Source organism: Bos indicus, chromosome 18 (genome assembly GCF_029378745.1).
Source record: "Bos indicus isolate NIAB-ARS_2022 breed Sahiwal x Tharparkar chromosome 18, NIAB-ARS_B.indTharparkar_mat_pri_1.0, whole genome shotgun sequence".
Classification (NCBI taxonomy): Eukaryota; Metazoa; Chordata; class Mammalia; order Artiodactyla; family Bovidae; genus Bos; species Bos indicus.
The window spans coordinates 66125772-66143114 of NC_091777.1; the positions used below are offsets into that span (position 1 = coordinate 66125772).

General features: G+C 45.0%; 2 pseudogenes; one reads left to right on the forward strand and one right to left on the reverse strand.

Annotated features, from left to right (window-relative positions):
* The first annotated feature begins 9040 nt into the window (after positions 1-9040).
* Positions 9041-11520, forward strand: LOC109571891 (zinc finger protein 551-like; annotated as a pseudogene).
* Positions 11521-16486: 4966 nt separating this feature from the next.
* On the reverse strand, positions 16487-17071 carry LOC109572198 (large ribosomal subunit protein uL22-like; annotated as a pseudogene).
* Between the last annotated feature and the right edge of the window lie 272 nt (positions 17072-17343).

The window sequence follows — 17343 nt, forward strand, 5'->3', positions numbered from 1 at the left end:
CAGAGCCAGGGATCCTAAAAAAGAAGGAGCTGGAGGCTTCCACAGAGGCCGGTCCAAGACTTGGCGGCGGCACACCTCGTGAAAGTGAAAGTCGTTCAGTCGTATCCGACTCTGCGACCCCATGGACTATATAGTCCATGGAATTCTCCAGGCCAGAATACTGGAGTGGATAGCCGTTCCCTTCTCCAGGGGATCTTCCCAACCCAAGGATGGAACCCAGGTCTCCCACATTGCAGGCTGGATTCTTTACCAGCTGAGCCACCAGGTGGCATACCTCAGGGCGACCCAAAACAGGCAGAGATCCAGATCTCCCCGCCTTACAGACTCGGCTCCGCTCCAGCGGTGGCGGCGATGCTGAGGGACCCACCACAGGTAAACGAAACGTTCGTCCTCCGAGGAGTCACCGCCCTCGCCACACCAGACTAAATCCCCCAGTGACCGCAGCCCAGGCTGTAAGGTATAATTCAAGACGAGGCAATGAAGAAAGGAAGACGACTTCAACGGAAACAGGTTACCTTTATTCAGGCAAGGAGGGGCGACTGTCGGTCTAACAACCAGGCTGAGCACGTGAGGGATCAGGGAGGCTTCATATTTAAGGGGAGGTTTTGCAGAAGCTATACGGGAAGATTTAGTCAGGTGGGGCATTCTGGGTAATCTTTAGCTGAGATGGCAGTTTGTGGATGAACAGAGGCAGGGGGTGGGGGGGTCCAGGAGGTGGAGGGTCCCGGGCTGATGCAATCTGCCCAGACTATCGGGGTGGGACTTAAAATTCAGTTTTGTTATCCCCGAAGTCAGGTAGTTCAGCAAGGGCCCTTGAGGTCGTTATCTTCTTTTCTAGGCCCGAGGACTCCTTCACTCCAGACCCTGAAGTCATAAAAAGATGGGGGAAAAGGGCGCTGTATCTCTCTGGCTACTTCGTGCTGGGTCGGGGCCAGAGCTCTGGGTCTGAAACAGAGGCTTGTACTAGGGCCCAGGGTCCCCTTTTTCTGGTGTCGAGGTGAGGCTCTCAAGAATGGTCTTGACCTGGTCTCAAGAGATGGCCCAAATCCGATCTTGGAGAAACCTTTGAAAGAGATTGAAGAAACAGGGTCCAAATAAGAGGAGTAAGATAATAAGTACTAATGGTCCCAAGAAGACATAAGAAAGCCTTCCTCAGCGATCAATGCAAAGAAATAGAGGAAAACAACAGAATGGGAAAGATTAGAGATCTCTTCAAGAAAATTAGAGATACCAAGGGAACATTTCATGCAAAGATGGGCTTGATAAAGGACAGAAATGGTATGGACCTAACAGAAGCAGAAGATATTAAGAAAAGGTGGCAAGAATACACAGAAGAACTGTACAAAAAAAGATCTTCACCACCCAGATAATCACGATGGTGTGATCATTGACCTAGAGCCAGACATCCTGGAATGTGAAGTCAAGTGAGCCTTAGAAAGCATCACTATGAACAAAGCTAGTGGAGGTGATGGAATTCCAGTTGAGCTATTTCAAATCCTGAAAGATGATGCTGTGAAAGTGCTGCACTCAATATGCCAGCAAATTTGGAAAACTCAGCAGTGGCCACAGGACTGGAAAAGGTTAGTTTTCATTCCAATCCCAAAGAAAGGCAATGCCAAAGAATGCTCAAACTACTAGACAATTGCACTCATCTCACAGGCTAGTAAAGTAATGCTCAAAATTCTCCAAGCCAGGCTTCAGCAATACGTGAACCCTGAACTTCCAGTTGTTCAAGCTGGTTTTAGAAAAGGCAGAGGAACCAGAGACCAAATTGCCAGCATCCACTGGATCATCAAAAAAGCAAGAGAGTTCCAGAAAAACATCTATTTCTGCTTTATTGACTATGCCAAAGCCTTTGACTGTGGGGATCACAATAAACTGTGCAAAATTCTGAAAGAGATGGGAATACCAGACCACCTGACCTGCCTCTTGAGAAATTTGTATGCAGGTCAGGAAGCAACAGTTAGAACTGGACATGGAACAACAGACTGGTTCCAAATAGGGAAAGGAGTACGTCAAGGCTGTATATTGTCACCCTGCTTATTTAACTTATACGCAGAGTACATCATGAGAAACACTGGGCTGGAAGAAGCACAAGCTGGAATCAAGATTGCTGGGAGAAATATCAATAACCTCAGATATGCAGATGACACCACCCTTATGGCAGAAAGTGAAGAGGAACTCAAAAGCCTCTTGATGAAAGTGAAAGTGGAGAGTGAAAAAGTTGGCTTAAAACTAAACATTCAGAAAACGAAGATCATGACATCTGATCCCATCACTTCATGGGAAATAGATGGGGAAACAGTGGAAACAGTGTCAGACTTTATTTTTGGCAGCTCCAAAATCACTCCAGATGGTGACTGCAGCCATGAAATTAAAAGACGATTACTCCTTGGAAGAAAAGTTATGACCAACCTAGATAGCACATTGAAAAGCAGAGACATTACTTTGCCAACAAAGGTCCGTCTAGTCAAGGCTATGGTTTTTCCTGTGGTCATGTATGGATGTGAGAGTTGGACTGTGAAGAAAGCTGAGCGCCAAAGACTTGATGCTTTTGAACTGTGGTGTTGGAGAAGACTCTTGAGAGTTCCTTGGACTGCAAGGAGATCCAACCAGTCCATTCTGAAGGAGCTCAGCCTTAGGATTTCTTTGGAAGGAATGATGCTAAAGCTGAAACTCCAGTACTTTGGCCACCTCATGCGAAGAGTTGACTCATTGGGAAAGACTCTGATGCTGGGAGGGATTGGGGGCAGGAGGAGAAGGGGATGACAGAGGATGAGATGGCTGGATGGCATCACTGACTCGATGGACGTGAGTCTGAGTGAACTCCGGGAGTTGGTGATGGACAGGGAGGCCTGGCGTGCTGCGATTCATGGGGTCGCAAAGAGTCGGACACGACTGAGTGACTGAACTGAAATGAATGGTCTCAAGAAAGAGAGCAACCAAGGGAGGGCCAGTTGGAACAGGCTTTGAGGAGTGGAAAGATTTTGTTAACTCTTTTTTGTGGTGTTGGATTCTGTCTCTTAAGTTCCCACGTTGCAGGCTGGATTCTTTACCAGCTGAGCCACCAGGCGGCGTACCTTGGGGTGACCCAAAACAGGCAGAGATCCAGATCTCTGCTCCTTATAGACTCTGCTCCATACAGAGTCCGATGGCGGTGGTGGCGACGCTAAGGGACCCACCACAGGTAAAGGAAACGTTCGTCCTCCCACCACCCTCGCCACACCAGACACTAAATCCCCAAGTGCCTGCAGCCCAGACTCCAGGGTCCAGGATGTTGGGGCCGTCGTGGCTGGAGCCTTGTGTCTGACAGACAGTGTGGGGGCTCAGACACTTCAAGCTCATCTGGGTCCTGGGCTTGCCAAGGGTACTAAGCGTCCTGAGCTAAGGATGCTGGCCGTGGTTGTCTCCAATTCTCAAATGACCTCCCTTTTCCCACAGATTTCTGTACCGTGGAATCACTTAGTGATAATTCTTCCTGCAGTTTATTTCAGGCTCTCCTTAGTCCTTACCCCACTCTTATGGTCTCTGGTCGCTATTAGCATCCTGGTATTGATCTGCCGCTCTTCTGGGCCTTGGGCTTGGGGACCATGAACACATTCCAGGCCTAGAGTTATATAGAGTGGTTTCCATTGTTGGCGACCAGTCGAATGAGATAAGGAAAGTACCAGCTTAGGCATAAGTACTAGAAAGTACAAAGTCCTGGAAGAGGCATAGAGACGGTTCAGGGATCTGCAGGTATCTTTTCTTTCTCATGGGACTGGGAGCAGCGGAGCAGGAGGTAGTTCTGGAACTGCCTTGTGAGAACTGGATGTCTCCTCTGGAGGTGGTGGCTCAGACAGTAAAGAAATCTGGCCTGCAATGCAGAAGACCGGGGATTGGAACCCTGGGTCGGGAAGATCCCTGGGTCGAGAAGATCCCTTTGGGTAGGAAATGGCAACCCACTCCAGTATTCTTGCCGGGAGAATTCAATGGACAGAGGAGCCTGATGGGCTATAGTCCATGGGGTTGTAAAGAGTAGGACATGACTGAACGACTGATACTTTCTGAAGGTGTTGGGAGCATTGAGAGATTTGGAGCAGTGGAGACAGGTGATCTGCCCCAGGTCGCAACACACTCTGTGTTGCTGCAGCATTGAGAACAGTACTGGCCTCAGGGTGGTGATCAGAAGGGCAAGAAGAATACTGCTATAGTCTGGGTGAGGCTACTGGTTGCTGGACTAGGGTGGTGGCCGTGGGAGAAGTGGCTGGATTCTGGATTGGGGTTTTAGGTATGGCAACTTGGATTTTCTGATTTTGAGGTTGAGAGGAGAGGTAGGAGTCATGGGTCAAGTGAAAGTTTGGTTTTTGCATCTGAAGCCTCCACCAACTGAGATGGGGAAGTCCATAGACATGGTTATCTTCATTGGGGATATCAGAAGTTTTATTCTTGGCCTCTTAAGGGTATGAGATGTTTCAGAGGACAGTTTGTGGGCATATGGAACTCTGAGGAGGAGTTTGGGGTGCAGGCTTATCCAAAAGGTAGTAGAGAGTGTGTAGACAAGGGAGGAGTTGTAGATTATAGGAAATCCTGGTCAGGATGATAATGGTAATAATAGCCCAGGAAGAAGAGGGAAGGTCTGAGGACTGGATTTCTTGCTTGAACCCCTGGTTATGGGAGGTGCGTGTCGCTGCACAGGTGAGGGAGGTGGTCACAGAGAGGGTTGTGAGGGCAAATGGTTTGGCATGCAACCAAGGTCTCTGAGGGATCAGTGGATGTGAGCTGGATGCAGAGGCATCATCAGGAGTATTTCAAAGAAGCTGATGCTCTACCAATTCACCAGGATTTTGTGGTAACCCTTGGTGGGACTTGGGGTGTTCTAGTCTGGCTACCAGATCAGATCTGAGACACAAATAGTCATCTGGAAAACTCACAGATGGTGTAAAGGGCAGGTGCTGGGCCTTGAATGAGGGTTAGGTAGTGAAAGGAAAGCTGTGACTGGTGAGGGTTCATCAAATGCAACACAAGTGGAGGCGGCCATGGGTATCTGAGAGCTGATGTGGTTCTCAGTAGATGAGGTTGAAGCAAGGGGGCAGTCAAGGAAGGAGGCTTTCACAGTAGGACTCTAGGCTGCCTTTGTCAGTGGGGACCTTTACTGTCTCAGGTAGAACTTGATCATGTTTGAACTTGGCAAGCATTGTATAGATCACATATGCTGAGTTACGAATGGAGATGCCAAGGAGATGATTATGGCATAAAGCAGGAGGGGCCTGCGGCTATGGGAGTGCAGTTGTGAGAGAGTTGTGGTGGGCAGAGTGCTGTACACATGGAGAGCGAACTTGATCTCGTGGCTCCAGGGCCTTGGTATTGGCCTAAGAGTGAAGGGTGAGAGCCCATTTTTGGTGATGTCTGGGAGAAAATCTGGGGAACACACAGGGAATTGCCTGAAAAGAGTGAGGCTCCATGTGCCAAATCCAGAGCTTAGGTGACATCTATCTGCCCATCTGCCTGTTGTTGAGGGTTGACACAGTGATCAGTAGGACCATGATGAGACAGTGGGTATCAGTGCCACCTCAGCTTGGAAATCTTCACCATCACGGGGAAGGGACAGGCTAAGCAGGTGATGGACTGGGAAGGTAGTGAAATTAGAATCTGATGGAGAAAGCTGGTCATGAAATGAACTATCCCCATCATGGCAGGGCTGTGTGACCTTTGAAGTTGCAGCATACAGCTGTGGGAGCAAAGTGTAGTTCAAGGAATGATGTGCTGGGGAGGGAGGTGGGAAGGGGGTTCAGGATGGGGAACACATGTACACTCATGACTGATTCATGTCAATGTATGGCAAAAACCACTACAATATTGTAAAGTAATTAGCCTCCAATTAAAATAGATAAGTTAACTAAAACTTTTTTTTTTTTAAAGAAAGGGAAAAAAAAAAAAAAAATCCTGCTTGCAAGGTGGGCCAGGAGCCTGGAATCTTGAATAATAAAATTTCCTACACTGATTAAAAACAAAACAAAAAACAAAGAATGATGTGCATATGAAGAGGTAGTGTGAACTAACGGCCCCAGGACCCTGTTGTGGGGATATAAGGGTGAAGGAAGGACCAGTGTCAGATCATTACACCCTCCCTGTGACTAGCCTATCTCCCTAACCTGTGTTCGTTACACTCACCTTATTGATGAGGTCATGTGCCCTACATCCCAGACCCAGAGGTCAGATGTCACCTCTCTGCTCATCTGCCTGTTGATGTGGGAAAATACAGTATCAGTGAGACTATAAGGAGAGTGACTCTAATGGCATCAAGGATATCTCCTCTGAATTCTTGAGAAGTAAAGTGAGCAGAGGATAAATTGGGGAGGGGGACAGGGAGGGGACAGGGTAGGGGGAACGTGGCACAGTGAACTTGGAATCCTAGGAGAGAAGCTGATGGTGGAATGAACTATCTCCATTATGACAGGGTATGAAATTTGAGGATGTGGCCATTGACTTCTCCCAGGAGGAGTGAGGGCTCCTGGATGAGGCTCAGAGACTCCTGTACTACAGTGTGATGCTGGAAAACTTTGCACTTGTAGCATCCCTGGGTAAGACCTTCACATCCTTCCTCGTGTTCTGAGATGTCCTGTTTTCCCGTTTTCCCATGAATTAGCATTGTCTTTCCCACAGCTGGACCACAGGCTCTCCTGACTTCCTCCGCTTTCTTGTCAGATGTGCTGTGGATGCCAGCACTGAGCTGTGTGTAGTGCTCTGAGCAATGGACTCCCCAAGCAGCCTTAACACCTGTTGCCTCCAGAAGTGCAGAGATGGGTCTGGGAGTCAGGAGTCTAGCAGGCCACCTAATAAATCCCATCCTGCTTGCCGTCTCCCTGGTGGAGTGACTACATCCAGATCCTCGGCTGCCGGAGTCCAGCTCCAGCAGCCAGGGAATCAGCCTGAAGAGATGAGCGGTGTCGGCGGAGAATGATGCAGCCTCTGACTCAAGGTGTGGAACTGCATGTTTATTTCAAGCATCAGGTTTTCTTTTATACTTTGACAAAAGCATTAGGTCAGAGGTTTGACATTTTCAGCTCCCCCTGACCCAGATTTATTATCTTCATAAATCATTGTTGCCCTTCAACCAGAATTACATTGTAATTCATGCTTATATCTGGGTTGCATACCACATCCCTCAGTTTATTTCTTATCTTTCTAAATCCTGCTTGCCCCTAGTATCCTAAGCTCACTATCTCCTAAAAAAGCTTCTAGCTATTCTTAATTATTCCTAAACCCTAAGCTCAGCAAACTTCCTTTGTCATAAACATTCCCCCCACAAACAGGTCTCAGATAACAATCCTTCCCATGGTCTCAAGCTGAGGCCTACATGCTCATCCTGGAACATTCTTTGTAAAGATCCTTGAACAAATGTCAATGCTTACTTTATGGATTATTTTCTGGGCACAACTGCAGAAGGCTTTGTACTTTCTCATGCTTCTCTCAAGAACAATAAGCACCTTAACATTCTTTCCAGCCAACTCAACCAAAGAAAGGAAAAAACAAGTCAGAATCACAAGACCTAACTCCTTTATCCTGGGACCATGCCTGCAGGATGATGAGAGGGGGGTGGGGCCGTGCCTCCATTTTGTCAGTAATGCCTAATGCGGCTCCCAACACCTGGTCTCCAGTTCTTCCCCCTTCTCCTAGCTAAGAGTTCTTTGTGACTGCTTGTGCCAGGTCATGGTCATTACTTACATGAACCATGGGCTGTTCTTGGAAAACTCTCCTTCAGTTGTTCTTTGTAATGTTTTCTTTACTGAATACTGTCAATGCCTAGTTGCTCAAAGCCAGTGCTAGCCACTCATTGATGCTACAATCTTTTATAAGACTTGAAGTATTAAGGTTCTGAGTAGTTACACAGTGGAGGGTACAGAGAGAATCCTAGTTCTTTCAGACTAGACATGGTGAGATGGTCTCAGCAGAGAGCCTCCTGGGCCTGGGGCGTGGCAGCTGGGGGAGGACATGACATCATGGCTGTTTTCAGATCGAATCAGGAACCTGCCCTGTGTCCAGGAGTGCCTTTGGCCATACCTCATTTCTGCCTTTTCCCCATATCTGACACTTTGCTGTCTTGTCATTTCATCTGTGACTTCCGGTTCCTGACCACTTTCGCCTTTATAGCTTCCATGGATCACCTGTTCCTCTGCACTGCTCCCTCTGCAGTGTTCTCCCACATTGACCTGCATGTGTATCATGAGGTGTGCACATATCCTTAAAGAGCCCTTGAATCCTGGTCACTCAGGACACAACCAGCTTTCCCCACAGCAGAAGGTTTTTGGCAGAGAAAAGAGTTGGAGACCTTGCCTCCGTGCCATGTGGTGCACCCCATCCTTGTGTCCTTTGTCTGGTTAGGTCTCCCCTATTCTATGATCTTCACAGGCCTGCCCACTGCTGCCAAGCAACCACTTCCTCAGTTTGCCCCCAGCTCCCGTTTTTAGAAAAAACCCATGATTCATTCTCAGTTGTGTCTGACACACCTTTGTAATGGGTCTTTCCTCTCCCACCAAAGTCAACATGCATTTCCTCAGCGTTTCTCTGCTTTCAGGTTGTTGCCATGGAACAGAAGATGAAGGGGCCCCTTCTGAGCAGAGTTTATCTGTAGAAGCAGAGTCACAGGTCGGGGTTTCCAAGGCAGGTCCATCCATCCAGAAGATCCACCCCTGTGAGATGTGTGTCCCTATTTTAAAAGATATTTTACACCAAGCTGAGCACTGAACAGTATACTCTTTTCAGAAACCAGACTGGGGGGTACATGTTTGAGACACTTCTGTTCCAGTGCAGACTTTCACTGGCAGCACAGGGATAACAGTGGAGAGAAGCCCTGGGAAAGAGATGTGGAGAGGGTCTCATTTGTGAGGAGCTGCCACCTCTTTGTGTCAGGGAAGCCTTTCACCGATAGGGAAGTTGGGGAGGACTGCCCAGCCACCTTGGGCCTTCTCCAGCACCAGGCAACAATGAAGAATCACAGAGTGGCAGGAAGAGTGGGCAGGCCTTTCACAGTGAAAAAAGTCATTACAAGTGGGGTGAGTGTGAAAAAGTTGACAGCCACAACCACAATCTTGTTCAAGATCAAAGTGTCTGCTCTAAAGAAAGACTTTATCAGTGTAACAAATGTAGTAAAGGCTTCAACTGCAACTACAGACTTGTTCAGCACCAGCAAATTCACACTGGACAAAGGCCATATGAGTGTGGTGAATGTCGGAAATTCTTTAGCCAAATCTCTGGCCTTGTTAAACACCAGAGAATTCACTGTGGTACAAAGCCTTCTGGATGCAGAGAATGCGGAAAATTATTTACCCACAACTTTGGTCTTACAAAACACCAGAGAATTCACACTGGAGAAAGGACTTGTGAATGCAGAAAAGTCTTCAGTCACAAATCCAAACTCATTCACTGACAGAGACAACTTACTGGAGGAATTCATTCTAAGTGTGGTGAATGTAGGAAATTATTTTGCTACAAATCCAAGCTCATTGAACACCAGAGAGTTCACACTAAAGAAAGACCTCATGAATGCACCAAATGTGGGAAGACTTTTAGACACAGCTCTAGCCTTTTATGGCACCAGAGTTCACACTGGGGAAAGGCCTTATGAATGCAATGAATGTGGGAAATCTTTTAGCTACAAATATGACCTCATTCAATACCAGAGAATTCACAGTGGAGAAAGGCCTTATGTGTGCAGTAAATGTGGAAAGTCCTTTAGAAAGTTGTCTAACTTCATTCAACACTGGAGTGTTCATACTGGTGAAAGACCATATGAGTGCAGTGTTTGTGGAAAATCCTTTAGTCGCAAAGTTGTCTTCATTGAACATCAGAGAGTTCACACTGGAGAAAGACCTTTTGAGTGCACTGAATGTGGAAAATCCTTTATCCAAAAAATCTGAGCTCATTCAACATCAGAGAATTCATTCTGGCACAAGACCTTATGAGTGCAGTGAATGTAGGAAATCTTTTAGACAACACTCTGGCCTTATTCACCACCAGAGAATTCATTCTGGAGAAAAGCCATATGAGTGTAATGAACATGGAAAATCCTTTAGCCAAAATGCTAGCCTTATTCAACATCAGAGAGTCCACACTGGAGGAAAGCCATATGAGTGTAACGAATGTGGTAAATCCTTTAGCCGAAGTGATAGCCTCATTCAACACCAGAGAGGTCACACTGGTGAGAGGCCTTATGAGTGCAGTGACTGTGAGAAATCCTTTAGCTGGAAATCTAGCCTCCTTAGACACCAGAGAGTTCACACTGGAGAAAAGTCTTAAATGTTCAGGGAATGTTTTATTTCCTCATTCAGGATAACAACACTGGAGGAGCCTGTGTGAGAGCCATTTACCTGAATTTAAACCTCTCTAATTCAAGCATATATCATGCAAGATTCCTCATAAGTTTCAGTTACATCTGCAACTTTAAGGAAATGCATTGTACTTTCTAACCTGCCCAGAGCTGTTAGATTTATGTCACACTCAGTTTCTGACTGAAGCCATTTCACCTCTCTAGATCAGTCACCACTTCAATAATCTCAGAAAAACTGTGTTCTCGCATTTGCTTGAGAAAGTTATAAATAGCCCAGGTCCTTAGCCAGATTACCATTCCTTTCTGATTTTTCAGGGAATGGTCCTGACCCAGTTTTAGTCCAAAGGACCTATACTCAGCTTTCTAAGAAGAACTACCTTTTTCAGGGACTACTGGGGTCCAGCCCCAGCAGGATCCAGGGATACCCTCAGGATGAACGGTGTTGGCGAGAGAGAAAATAAAGAAAAGAGAAAGAGGCTGATATTCCTTGGTTTACACAGAAAGCCAATAAAGCCCCTGACATAGGACTTGCTCTGTTCACGGAGGCCACAGGCGCCCCCTCGATGGAGTGAAAACGCAGAGCACTTTCTCGATTGGGTCTTAGAAGCCCAGGCAGAAAAGTGAACTCAGAGAGCCTCTGCGCTCCAGGGGATCAACCTGAAAAAAGAAGAGAGAGAGAAAGAAAGAAAGAAAAAACGACACGGAGAGATCAAGGTTAGGTGGAACAGGGTCTGCAGCTTTATTTTCAAAAAGAGCTTTTATACCTTGAGTTACACATTTCCAGAAGTGAAAGATGTAGAGTTATGCAGAGTCAGCTCAACAATACATCTGTTTAACCCTTATCGAAACCAGGATGTTTTCTGCATACCTTTCCACTTACAAGGGTCTTTTCATTATCTTCTGGCTTGGAGGCCTATTAACATTTTATGACCCTTTTCTGATAAAGGTTGGTCAACCAGAAAACTTGTTTTTCCTTTGAAGTGTTTTCTTTTTATTTTTCCAATCAGTGTCACCCTCCGAAAGTACTAAATGAAGTTACATTCTTATGGAGCAAAGGTGCAGTGGGTTACAACAAAGAAAGAACTTATTAACTCAAAGGTCTTATGTTGCTATTGTCAAGGCTACTACTTGTTTTTCTACATTCTGACTATATTAACTAATGCACTCCCAGGCACACAGTGGGTAAGGGATATGGAGACTTGGCAGCAAGCACTGGCTCAACAATGAAGCCGTTCACCAGTATTATCTAATAATTTTTCACCCCTCAAAGGGCTCTATGCCCATTAGGACTTTTAGAATGCTTTAGGCTTCCGTGCATTTCACGTTTGGGAAGTTGTGAACAATCATGTGTGTTAGTTGCAAGGGTATGCCAGGCAAGCTAGAATGCCAACAGAAGTTTGAATTGAAATACTCCTTTCATGCCCAGAAGACTTATTAACTACAGCCTTAAGTTGATCTTTTTCAGAGAAAGGTGGTCGGGGATAGCCCCCTGTTAATGTCAGAAGAGTTGGTGAAAGGCATAAATAGTAAACAGTAGACAGACAGACTTTGGTTTCGGGGTAGATGCTCGAGCAGGTCCAGGGAGTCCCTCGACCTTGCCTGTCAGATCTCCTCTGCATGACCTTGTCATGGGTGGGATCTCCCGTGCTGGCTCCCGGCAAGGGACATTATTGTTCTTATGTCATACTTGTAATGAATTTTTCCAGGTTCTAATTTACTAACCTGGGAACTGCTTGCTGCACATTGCTCTGGATTGTGATCTTTTGTAAAGGCCCACTCTTGCAACTTTAATTTTGGCAGGTCTATTCTCTCATCCACAGGGATTTGGAAGCAGAATTATGATCGATGAGCAGGTAGGAGAGAACAGATTTTGTGAGAATCCCAAACTTGCTGTGCTTTCTAGGACCTTATTATGGCAGGAAATAAACAGCTCTTTGTACAGCTGTGGTCTAATTTGCATTGCTCCCCAAGGCCTTGCAAGAAAGACTGCAGGGCCTTGTGGTCCTAATTGGTGGATGCTGCCAGGATTTTTGGAGAGGTCGGAAGTCACCCTAAAGAGGAGGCCTTTGTTTTGAGGACCCCCAGTGCTTCTGTGAGCAACATGAAAATTTTATTCCCTTGTTTACATACTTCCTAGCCCCACTGAGGGGGGCTTTCCCCCAGGTTTTGTACCATGATGTGCAAATTTTAATAGGCTGCTGCTGCTGCTGCTAAGTCGCTTCAGTCGTGTCCGACTCTGTGCGACCCCAGAGACGGCAGCCCACCAGGCTCCCCGTCCCTGGGATTCTCCAGGCAAGAACACTGGAGTGGGTTGCCATTTCCTTCTCCAATGCATGAAAGTGAAAAGTGAAAGTGAAGTCGCTCAGTCGTGTCCGACTCCTAGCGACCCTATGGACTGCAGCCTACCAGGCCCCTCCATCCATGGGATTTTCCAGGGAAGAGTACCGGAGTGGGTTGCCATTGCCTTCTCCGTTTAACAGGCTAGTGTCATTTATTGTTAGACCATAAGAATCAGGTAGAATCATTATTGGTGTTACTCAGCCAAACTCAAGTCCACTTGCCCAGGTGTAGCACAGCCAGTCTACTGACTCCAGGTTGTGGTGAAGTGAAGCATAGCATTTATTGCAGGGCACTAAGCAAGGACAGGGCATCCCAGGTGGCTCAGTGGTAAAGAATCCACCTGCAGTGCAGAAGACGCAGGTTTGATCCCTGGAGGAGGAAATTCTCTTGCCCAGAGAATACCATGGACAGAGGAGCCTGGTGGGATACAGTCCATAGAATTGCAAAGAGGCAGACATGACTGAAGGGACTGAGCACGCACATACAGAAGCAAGGAGAATGGGCAGCTAATGTTCAAAATACCTGAACTCCCCAGTGGATTTCAGGGAAGAGTTTTTAAAGGAAACATCTGGTTTGAGTGTTGCTTCTCATGGACTTTCTTCTGATTGCTTGTATTGAGTTAATAGGGTGATGTTTGGGTTTTCTTAATCATCAACCTGCTAGTTTCAACCAGCCTGGGGTCTGTGTGCTTATGATCAGCATGTAGTCACTATCTTCCACCTGGGTGGGGGTCTTGGTTTCTACAGAACAGCTCAAAGGTATGTGTCAGATTGTTCTATGTATCCCTTGAGGAGGAACTAGGACTCTGTTTTATTGCTAGGCTGTTGTTTATGATGGGCTTCCCAGGGGGCTCAGTGGTAAAGAATCCACCTGCCAAGCAGGAGATATGAGTTTGATCCCTGGGTCGGGAAGATCCCCTGGAGAAGGAAATGGCAACCCACTCCAGTATTCCTGATTGGAGAATTTCATGGACAGTGGAGCCTGGTGGGCTACGGTCCATGGGGTCACAAAAGAGTTAGACAGGACTTAGAGACTAAACAGCAGCAATGGCAGCATTGTTTAAGCTGTCATTACTCTTCTTTCTTGACTGCTTTTCCTTTGTTTCTCTTTTCCCCCACTTCCTTAATTAGGAGCTGCTTGAATCTGTTCTTTGGAACTCAGAGAAAGCCTTGGAAACTAAAGCCTTTTTCTATCAATACTAACAAACAAGGGACATGGAGGAACTTTTGTGCCCAGGAGGACCCATGGGGTCCTGCTTTTATTTGATAGTCCTCAATCCTGGGTGGAACAGGGACAGGACAAGAAAAGGAATACAATTTTGAGTAGAGATGTTAACCATAAATTTGGCAGGGGAACTCAGTTTTAAAGGGGGTTGGTTTCATTGGTGCAGAAACACTGAATTATTCGGGAGTTGAGAAGACTGCAGTAAATTAGACAGAATATGCCTCTTCTGAAAGTTCATCCACAAATGTTCCAGTGACCATATACTGTGGGATCTATGTGTAAGAAATTCTTGGGACCTCTGTAACTGTATTTCCTATAGGTGAGATTTGTGGGCTCCTATAGCACTTCTGTGCTGTCCCCTCAAGGCCACTGCTCTACTGGTAGGAAAACAAAGATAGAAGGGCAATCCTGTAGTCCAAGGATATGTCTTTTGTGACCCAGCCAGCAGTTCTGTTGATTCAAGTAGCAATATTGCTTGCCAATATTTGCTGCCACTGAGGCAAGGCTGCTTCCCAGGGCATAAGGAGAGAGATGGTAGAGACCATACGGGGTTCCCAACCTAATTAACCAGGAGAAGTGGGACATCTAGGCTTTTATTTGGAACCACTTTTTAAGGCTTTATTAAGATTTAGCAAACGGTAAGGTAACCCTTGAACAACACGGATTGTATAACTGACATACTACAAAGTGCACTTAACTAATGGGTAAGATTTGATAAACTTTGACATTTCTGTAAAGCTGTGAAACCATCATCACAATCATTAAAGTTAATTTAACTCACATATTTACCTCATGCCCTTTTGGAATTTCATTCCCTACTCTCCTCAGCCCTACAGATAATCATTGATTCATTTACTTATTTTCCTCTATAATAGGTTAGTTTGTTATTTCTGTAATTTTAAATAGGCACCATAAGATGTATATCCTTTTTGTAAAAAACTGATTTACTTCATGCTGCATGATTATTTTGTGATTCAACAATGATGCTTATAAGAGTAGTTCTTTTTTTTTTTTTAATTGCTGAGTAGTCTTCTATTCTTTGGATAACCACCTTATTTATCCATTCATCTGTGTATGGACATTGGGTTATTTCAAGGTTTGGAGTATTACAAAAAAAACTGCTTTAAATACTTGAATTCGTTCTTTGTATGAATATGTAGTATTTCCCAGACTGTTACTTGTGTAGGTAGATGTTTAACATTTTAACATCTGCCTACCTCTGATCTAAAGCGTTCGTTCCTTTTTGTCTTTCTACCAACTGTGTATGAGAATTGCAGTTCCTGTACAACATAGCCAATGCTTGATATAGTTGATCTTTTAAAATTTTAGGTCTTAAAATGAGTGTGTGGTTGTAGCTCTTTGGTTTTATTTCCATTTTCCTAAGAATTCATGATGTTGGGCATTTTTTCATGCATTTATTTGCCCTCTGTTTATTTTCTTTGGTAAAAAGACTACTTATAACTTTTGACTACTTTCTTTTTATGTGTTTATTTATTATTTTAACAAATAAGACAGTGTAGAAACAAAGACATATGTTGGAATTCCACTCTTCCTTCAGCAATGTGACTTCTTTATCTTATGGTACGGTTGTTTTTGAATACTAGAAGGAAACTATTTGTCCTCAATTTTTTGCCCTGTGCACAACCTGAAGTCCACATGCACCATATACTTTTATATTTAATCTGCATTAACACATTCTCTACTACATTCTTAAGACTAAATATTCAGTAATACATTAAATAAGTCCCAGGTTTGTAGTCTTTGTGTTAATTTCTCTCGTGTAAATATTCCTGTCATGGTATATACATATTGTCATGGTCAATTTCAAACTGCCAAAATGGTGTCACTGAACATCAAGTTGGTAAGCTATTTCAGTAGCACATTATTAGTTATTTCCAGCATGCTGATACAGTAGCCACAAATAACCTCAAAAAAAAAAAAAAAACCAGATAATAACAAAAGAGTCAAGTGATTAGAAAGTGTCATGTTTTAAATACTTGCTTTTTAAAAATAGTTTGATTTATATTAACTTTGGGAATTTTCTGGCAGCAGTGCAGTGATTAGGACTTGGCAGTTTCACTGCTGTAGGCCTGGATTCAGTGTTTGCTCAGGGAATTAAGATCCTGCAAGCTGCAAAGCATGGAAAAATAGGCATGTGTGTGTGTGTGAGCAAACTCCAGAAGACAGTAGAGGACAGAGGACCCTGGCATGCTGCCGTCCACGGAGTCACAAAGAGTTGGGTATGACTTAGTGACTGAACAGCCTAAGATTAGCTGGAACTGTACATATTTAAAATGTACACTTTGTACTGATGTATGGCAAAACCCATTACAATATTGATAAGTAATTATCCAATTTAAATAAATAAATTTGAAAAAATAAAACATATTTTGGTATTTCCATACATGATTACATCCCTGAAACCAGATTTTCTCCTGCCTATTTCCGTTTATCTTTCCGTTTATATGTGTATAAAATTATACACACATATTCTACCTTTTATAATGGCTCTTTTCACATATATCCATAAATACTTCGCTATGAAACCCCATGAACACTTTCCCAGTCTTCATCATGATGTATCATTTTCTTTTTTTCACTTTTATTTGCATTTATTTTTTGCGGCATTTATTCCTGGGCCATAAGTGTTTGTTTCTTCAGTTTCTTCTGGGATGTCTTTTTCTCCTGTGCAACCTCCTCTTCTGGTTTAGGAACAATCTGTTCTTTTTCAGTAAGGATCATCTCGATGTGGCAGAGAGAGCTCATGTAGGGGTTGATCCGACCATGAGCTCTGTAAGTCCTGCGCCGCATCTTGGGGGCTTTGTTCACTTGGATGTGCTCAATGACCAGAGAATCTACATCTAAGCCCTTAAGTTCAGCACGACTCTCCGCATTTTTGAGCATGTGTAGTAAAAATTCAGCACTCTTTTGGGCCACCGACCCTGCATCCAGCCCCACTGTTTGGCCTTTGCACACCTACCAACTCCACCACTGTAAGACAGAATGGCACACATTGCTTCGTTAAAGCGACATCCTGCAGCTACTTGGTGGCTTTTAGGATATGCATACCCTTTATGGCCTGGGCAGTTTTACGAGTGTTCTTAAAGTGAACACGAAGATTTGAACCTCTTGGTTTGCATGATTTTGTGGGGTTTTCTGGGTCAAGTGAAGAGCGCACCATTTTTAGGGGTCACCTCAGGCCGCTTACTGGGAAAAAAGCATGATGTATCATTTTCATGGTGTTCTTTATCTTCATTGGAGAAGGCAATGGCACCCCACTCCAGTACTCTTGCCTGGAAAATCCCATGGATGGAGAAGCCTGGTGGGCTGCAGTGCATGGGGTAGCTAAGAGTCGGACACGACTGAGCGACTTCACTTTCACTTTCCACTTTCCTGCATCGGAGAAGGAAATGGCAACCCACTCCAGTGTTCTTGCCTGGAGAATCCCAGGGACGGGGGAGCCTGGTGGG